The sequence below is a fragment of the Cherax quadricarinatus genome, chromosome 100 (assembly GCF_038502225.1).
Source record: "Cherax quadricarinatus isolate ZL_2023a chromosome 100, ASM3850222v1, whole genome shotgun sequence".
Lineage (NCBI taxonomy): Eukaryota > Metazoa > Arthropoda > Malacostraca > Decapoda > Parastacidae > Cherax > Cherax quadricarinatus.
This window is the reverse complement of record NC_091391.1, coordinates 10,618,552-10,625,711: the sequence shown is the minus strand read 5'-3', so window position 1 is coordinate 10,625,711 and position 7,160 is coordinate 10,618,552. Positions and strand designations below refer to the sequence as shown.

At 37.6% G+C, this 7,160-nt stretch overlaps 1 pseudogene; it reads left to right on the top strand.

The window, feature by feature from the left end:
• Positions 1–3,304: 3,304 nt before the first annotated feature.
• LOC138851114 (zinc finger protein 84-like) lies at positions 3,305–6,824 on the top strand (annotated as a pseudogene).
• Positions 6,825–7,160: the final 336 nt, after the last annotated feature.

Genomic DNA, 7,160 nt, shown 5'->3' with positions numbered 1-7,160 from the left:
GATTGACGAATAGGCAGCAGGGAGTTTGCGTAAATGGGGAGAAATCACAATGGGGCACGTCACAAATGGTGTTCCACAGGGGTCAGTGTTGGGACCCTTGTTGTTCGCAACCTACATAAATGACATAGATGAGGGAATAAATAGCGACATAAGCAAATTTGCTGATGACACCAAAATAGGCCGCCCAGTTCATTCTGATGAGGACATTAGGGCTCCAGGATGATTTGAATAAACTCATGCAATAGTCGGAGAAGTGGCTTATGCAATTTAATATAGACAAATGTAAAGTACTAAATGTTGGACAGGAAAATAACCATGCCACATATAAACTAAATAATGTAGATCTTAATATTATGGATTGTAAAAAGGATTCAGGAGTTCTGGTTAGTAGTAATCTAAAACCAAGACAACAGTGCATTAGTGTTCACAATAAAGCTAACAGAGTCCTTGGCTTCATAGCAAGAAGTATAAATAATAGAAGTCCTCAGGTTGTTCTTTAACTCTATATATCTTTGGTTAGGTCTCATTTAGATTATGCTGTGCAGTTTTGGTCACCGTATTACAGAATGGATATAAATGCTCTGGAAAACGTACAAAGAAAGATGACAAAATTGATCCTATGTATCAGAAATCTTCCCTGTGAGGATAAACTGAGGGCCATGAATCTGCACTCTCTAGAAAGGCATAGAATTATGGGGGATATGATTGAGGCGTATAAATGGAAAACAGGAATTAATAAAGGGGATGTAAATAGCATGCTAAAAATATCTAACATAGACAGGACTCGCAGCAATGTGTTTAAATTAGAAAAATCTCGATTCATGAAGGATATAGGAAAGCACTGGTTTGGTAATAGAGTTGTGGATTAGTGGAACAAACTCCCAAGTACTGTCATAGACACTAAGACATTCTGTAGTTTTAAAAATAGGTTGGATAAATACATGAGTGGGTGTGGGCAGGTGTGAGTTGGACCTGACTAGCTACTAGGTCAGACGCAGTGCTCCTCCCTTAAGTAACATGTCTGACCTCACTAGGTCAAGGCATTAGCCTAAGCCAGTGGGGAGAATTGGAGCTCCCTCACATAGACCAGTAGGCCTGTTGCAGTGGTCATTATTTCTTATGTTCTTATGAAGGCAAATATTCTGTTAGTGGGATGGGTCTATGAAGGACCTGCCTAGCATGGGCCAACAGGCATGCTGAAATGTTCGTCCTTCCTTATGTTCTTGTGTTCTTAAATGAGCGAAATCCCATAAGAACAGTATGAGTCAGTGTTCAGCAACTCACTAAATGACAGCAAGGCAAAAAATGCAGAAATATTTTTCACTCCAGCAGAGGGTTGCCCAGACCAACTAACTGACATTAGTACAAACCCCATAAATTTCAAAAAAGAAATGAACAACATGCCCACTCACTTAGCACCAGGACCAGATTCATGGAATGCATTATTTATAAGGAAGTGCAAAGTACCACTTGCATGAGCTCTCAGTATTCTTTGGAGAAAGAGCTTAGATCTAGGTGAAATACCAGAGGCCTTAAAAAGTGAAGAGACAACTGTTATAAAGTTATTAACACCTGTTTTGTTATGTAGTCTGAAGGTAACTTTAGTAGTGTCTTGGTTCAATTTACCTAGATTGGTTATGAGAAAAGTAGGGTAGTGGTCTGTGGTGTTGTCTGTGATCATTCCTGATTTTAAAGGGTATATTGTGTTAGTCCAGATGTGGTCAAATAAGGAGATACTTGTCTTGTTCTTGTAGGTTTTGTTATTTTTGGTAGCAACAAGCAGCTGCTCATAGTGTTTGTGAATTCGGTTAATTTTGGGTCCTGGTTGTGTAGTAGATTTATGTTGAAATCTCCTGTGAGCAGCAAGTGGTCTGTGTTGATATGTGCATCAGTCATCATGTTTTCTAAAATTTGTGATACATTCAAGTTGATCAGAGTAGTATATAGCTGTTCCACCTCTTTGCTGATCTGTCCTACAGTTGTGTATGGTTGTGTAACCAGGAGTGTCATAAACATCTGTATTACCCAGCTTTAGCCAGGTTTTGGTGAGTGTGATGATTGACATACTGGTATGCAGAGAATTGAGTAATGCTCTGAGGTCATCATAATGTTTGGTCTAACATCTGACATCGTAATTAACTAGTAATGTCTATGCTTGATCTGCTGTACAATAATTATATTTGCTGTTCAATGCATATAAGTTGTTTAATAAAAGGCTGATATCAGGATCACTGTTTTTAACCATAAGATTGAGTGTGACTGCTTTTGGGTTCATGGCCATCCTACCACTGTTGTCGTACTCAGGAGACTGCACTCTCCTGTCTCTGCATCGGCCATGCCAGCCTTACCAGTGGGTATCTCATGGAACGACATCCTATTCCTCTCAATGAGGTTTCTTAGGTCCTTATTTCAGTTCTTAACTTTCTTGATGATTGTCTGGTTTACCAGTGAGCTCGCAGTATTTACATCCACCGATGCCGTCGCCCTACCACTCTTACCTTATCCTCCCTTCTTGCAGATGAACCTGCCTTTGACTTACACTCACTTTTTTATTTTTTTTCAGCACTATTTTCTGCCCCACAGTGCTGCATGACCCTTGTTGGTTTAGGGCTTAATTTGATTATAATATAATATATAATTTATATTTGTACGAATAAGTCACCATGGGGCCTATGAAGATTTATGATAAAGGTTAACCAAAAAGAAAATTGGTTAGGAAGAATTTATTTGATATTGGAACAGATCAGCACTGGAACAACCTTTAGGAATGACATAAGTTTGAGTACTGAGGTTCCACTGTATATCGTGACTGAAAACTTCTTTAATTCTTTTACTCCTTTAAAATTTTAATGACAATTGTATTTAGTGAAACATAATAATACAAACAATTTTTTTTGTTTTCTAGATCAATATGTTGTGTTGGTAATGGTAGAATATTGTATTACACTGACTCATGTTTCTGTTACAGAAGTATTTTGTGGAAGATTACTGCCAGGTTGAATCTTCCTAGACATTATATCTCCAGTACATCAACAAACATCTGTTTTGTACAACAACTGATACTGCAGAAGTATTTTCTGGAACACTTCCAGGTTGTATCTTCCTAGACATTATATCTCCAGTACATCAACAAACATCTGTTTTGTACAACAACTGATACTGCAGAAGTATTTTCTGGAACACTTCCAGGTTGTATCTTCCTAGACATTATATCTCCAGTACATCAACAAACATCTGTTTTGTACAACTGATACTGCAGAAGTATTTTCTGGAACACTAAGACATTATATCTCCAGTACATCAACAAACATCTGTTTTGTACAACAACTGATACTGCAGAAGTATTTTCTGGAACACTTCCAGGTTGTATCTTCCTAGACATTATATCTCCAGTACATCAACAAACATCTGTTTTGTACAACAACTGATACTGCAGAAGTATTTTCTGGAACACTTCCAGGTTGTATCTTCCTAGACATTATATCTCCAGTACATCAACAAACATCTGTTTTGTACAACAACTGATACTGCAGAAGTATTTTCTGGAACACTTCCAGGTTGTACCTAAATGGACACTATACCTTCAGTATTGCAAGAATAACAACACTTGTGATTCTGATCAGTTTTTAAATGGTCTGGTAATATTAATAAAAAAACATTTTTCATAAATAGAATTCTATCTAAAAATTGCATTGTAGTTCAAAGAAAAATACAAGTTAGTAATGCTGAAGTTAAGAATTTTCAGAAAATATGTGTTTAAACATAATTAAGAAATAATAATAATAATGTTTTTCAGTATATCTGAAAGTTCTAATATATACGTCAATCTTTTTACAAACAAAAAAAATCATTGCAATCCTTTAAGTTCAAAAAAAAAACTTAATTAGAGCTCATAAGTGGAAATAGTTTTGTAACCTGATAATATATTTATGAGGAAAACTGTTTCTTCAGTGGCTAAAATAGTTTAAAAGAGTAAATCTTGAAATATGCATTAGAGTATGTAAGAAAGATTAATGATACCACTGTTGTATAACTAAAATATTATAAAATGAAATTTCTTCTCTTGAAAAATATGGAAAAACATAAAGGAAATAAACCATATCAGTGTCCAGAGTGTCTGAAATGTTTTACTGAAAAAGGCAGTCTTGTGAAACATATGCGAGTACACACAGGAGATAAACCATTTCAGTGTTCAGAGTGTCATAAATGTTTTACTGAAAAAGGCAATCTTGTGAAACATATGCGAGTACACACAAGAGATAAGCCATTTCAGTGTTCAGAGTGTCTGAAATGTTTTACTGAAAAAGGCACTCTTGTGAAACATATGCGAGTACATACAGGAGATAAACCATTTCATTGTTCAGAGTGTCTGAAATGTTTTACTCAAAAAGGCAGTCTTGTGAAACATATGCGAGTACATACAGGAGATAAACCATTTCATTGTTCAGAGTGTCTGAAATGTTTTACTCAAAAAGGCAGTCTTGTGAAAATGTTTTACATATGCGAGTACACACAAGAGATAAACCATTTCAGTGTTCAGAGTGTCTGAAATGTTTTACTCAAAAAAGCAGTCTTGTGACACATATGCAAATACACACAGGAAAAAAAACATTTCAGTGTTCAGAGTGCCTGAAATGTTTTTCTCAAAAAGGCAGTCTTGTGACACATATGCGAGTACATACTGGAAATAAAACATTTCAGTGTTCAGAGTGTCTGAAGTATTTTTCTCAGAAAGGAAGTCTTGTGACACATATGCGAGTACATACGGGAGATAAACCATTTCAATGTTCAAAGTGTCTCAAATGTTTTACTCAAAAAAGCAATCTTGTGAAACATACGCGAGAGCACACAAGAGATAAACCATTTCCGTGTTCAGAGTGTCTGAAATGTTTTACTCGAAAAGACAGTCTTTTGACACATATACAAATACACACAGGAAAAAAACCATTTCAGTGTTCAGAGTGTCTGAAATGTTTTACTCAAAAAGGCAGTCTAGTGACACATATGCGAGTACACACAGGAGATAAACCATTTCAGTGTTCTGAGTGTCTGAAATGTTTTACTCAAAAAGGCAGTCTTGTGACACATATGCAAATACACACAGGAAAAAAGCCATTTCAGTGTTCAGAGTGTCTGAAATGTTTTACTCAAAAAGGCAGTCTTGTGACACATATGCAAGTACACACAGGAGATAAACCATTTCAGTGTTCAGAGTGTCTGAAATGTTTTACTCGAAAAGGCAGTCTTGTGACACATGCGAGTACACACAGGAGATAAACCATTTCAGTGTTCAGAGTGTCTGAAATGTTTTAATCAAAAAGACAGTCTTGTGAAACATATGTGAGTACATACAGGTGATAAAACATGTTAGCATTCAATGTATGAGGATTATTTTAGTTATATACACATGAGAATATATACATTTTTTATTACTAACACAATGGCTGTTTCCCACCATGGTATGGTGGCCTGTAAAAAAAAGCCATCATCATCATTCACTCCATCACTGACTTGCCAGAGGTGTGCCAACACTACAGTTGTAAAACTGCAACATTAACACCCTTCCTTCAGAATGCATGTACTGTGCTTCCCATCTCCAGGATTCAAGTCTGGCCTTCTGGTTTCCCTGAATCCATTCATAAACCATACCACAGGCAGGGATAGAACCTATGATCAGAGAGTCATAAAATGCCAGACCAACGCACTAGCCACTGGGCCAGCTGGCTACAATAAGATTCGTCCAACTAGGCATTTTATACATCATAGGAAGGTTAGCATAGGCACCACTGTGACGACAAATGAAAGTTTTTGCGGACGAATCTCCCACCAACGTGGCCGTGACTAACTCTAGCTCAAAGCCATCATCATGACTCACAGTGGTGCCTATGCTAATCTTCCTATGGTGTTTAAATATACCTAGTTAGATGAATCTTATTATAGCCAGTTGGCCCAGTGGCTCGTGCATCGGTCTGGAGTTTTATGACTCTCTGATTGCGGGTTCTCTCCCTGCCCGTGGTATGGTTTGTTTGCAATCCTGCCATTACGATTTCATGAGTCATGATGACAGGTTTTCAGGGACTTGAGCTAGAGTTCATCACAGCCATGCTGGTGGGAGATTTGTCTGCAAAAAGTTATATTTGTGGTCACAGTGGTTTCTGTGCAAACCTTCGTATGTCGTATAAACATACCTAGACGATTGAATCTTATTGTAGCTAGCTAGCCCAGTGGCTAGCATGTTGGTCTGGAGTTTTATGGCTCTCTAATTACGGGTTCTAACCTCATCCATGGTATGGTCTGTTTGCAATCATGTCATTACAATTTCGTGAGTCCATTCATAAATATTACCTTGCTTACACTCCACCAGCACATCACGTCCTAAGAGAGAACCATTTATCTCCATTCACTCCTGTCTACCACACTCATGCATGCTTGCTGGAAGTCTAAGCCCCTTGCACACAAAATCTCCTTTACTCCTTCCCTCCAACTTTTCCTAGGCTGACCCCTACCCTGCCTTCCTTGTGGAGGTTCAATGATAACATGAGATAAACAATTTTATTATAAAAAATAGTGAATATTAAACACTTACACATGAAATCAATTCAACTTGAAGCAAAGAAATGAAAAATGAAATATATAAAAAATCAGTGACTCAAAGCTAATATGTACACAATATGTAGTTAAGAGTGGTGCCATGCCAAAGATCTGGGCATATAGCTCTGAATCGTGGTTTGGAATGCTGAGCCATTGTTGATGACTTTGGTGGCAGGGGTCATAGGTGGCTGTGACTGTTGACACACTTGAGTAGACAGTGAGACCAACATAAGTAGAGACTCTGAGGAACAGAAGTACTGGGGTCCTCTGACCACCACAACACTTGTGGAGCAGTTGAGTTACCAGTAGAGAACCATGTAATGTTGTTGGAGTTATAACTGGAAGAAATCTGCTAGAATTGTGTGTAGCTGGTTGGGTGTTGGTTATGAGTGGAAGGAGCACCAGTGTAGGTAGAGATGTCTGACTGTCAGATCTTTTCAAGTTCTATGCTGCCTCTCTTATCTCGCCTGTGTTGAATGACCCAAGCCAACAATAAATGTTAAAATTAAGAAATGCAAAGTTACACACCAATAGAGAAATCACTCACATGATAGGTGTACAGCCTTTAA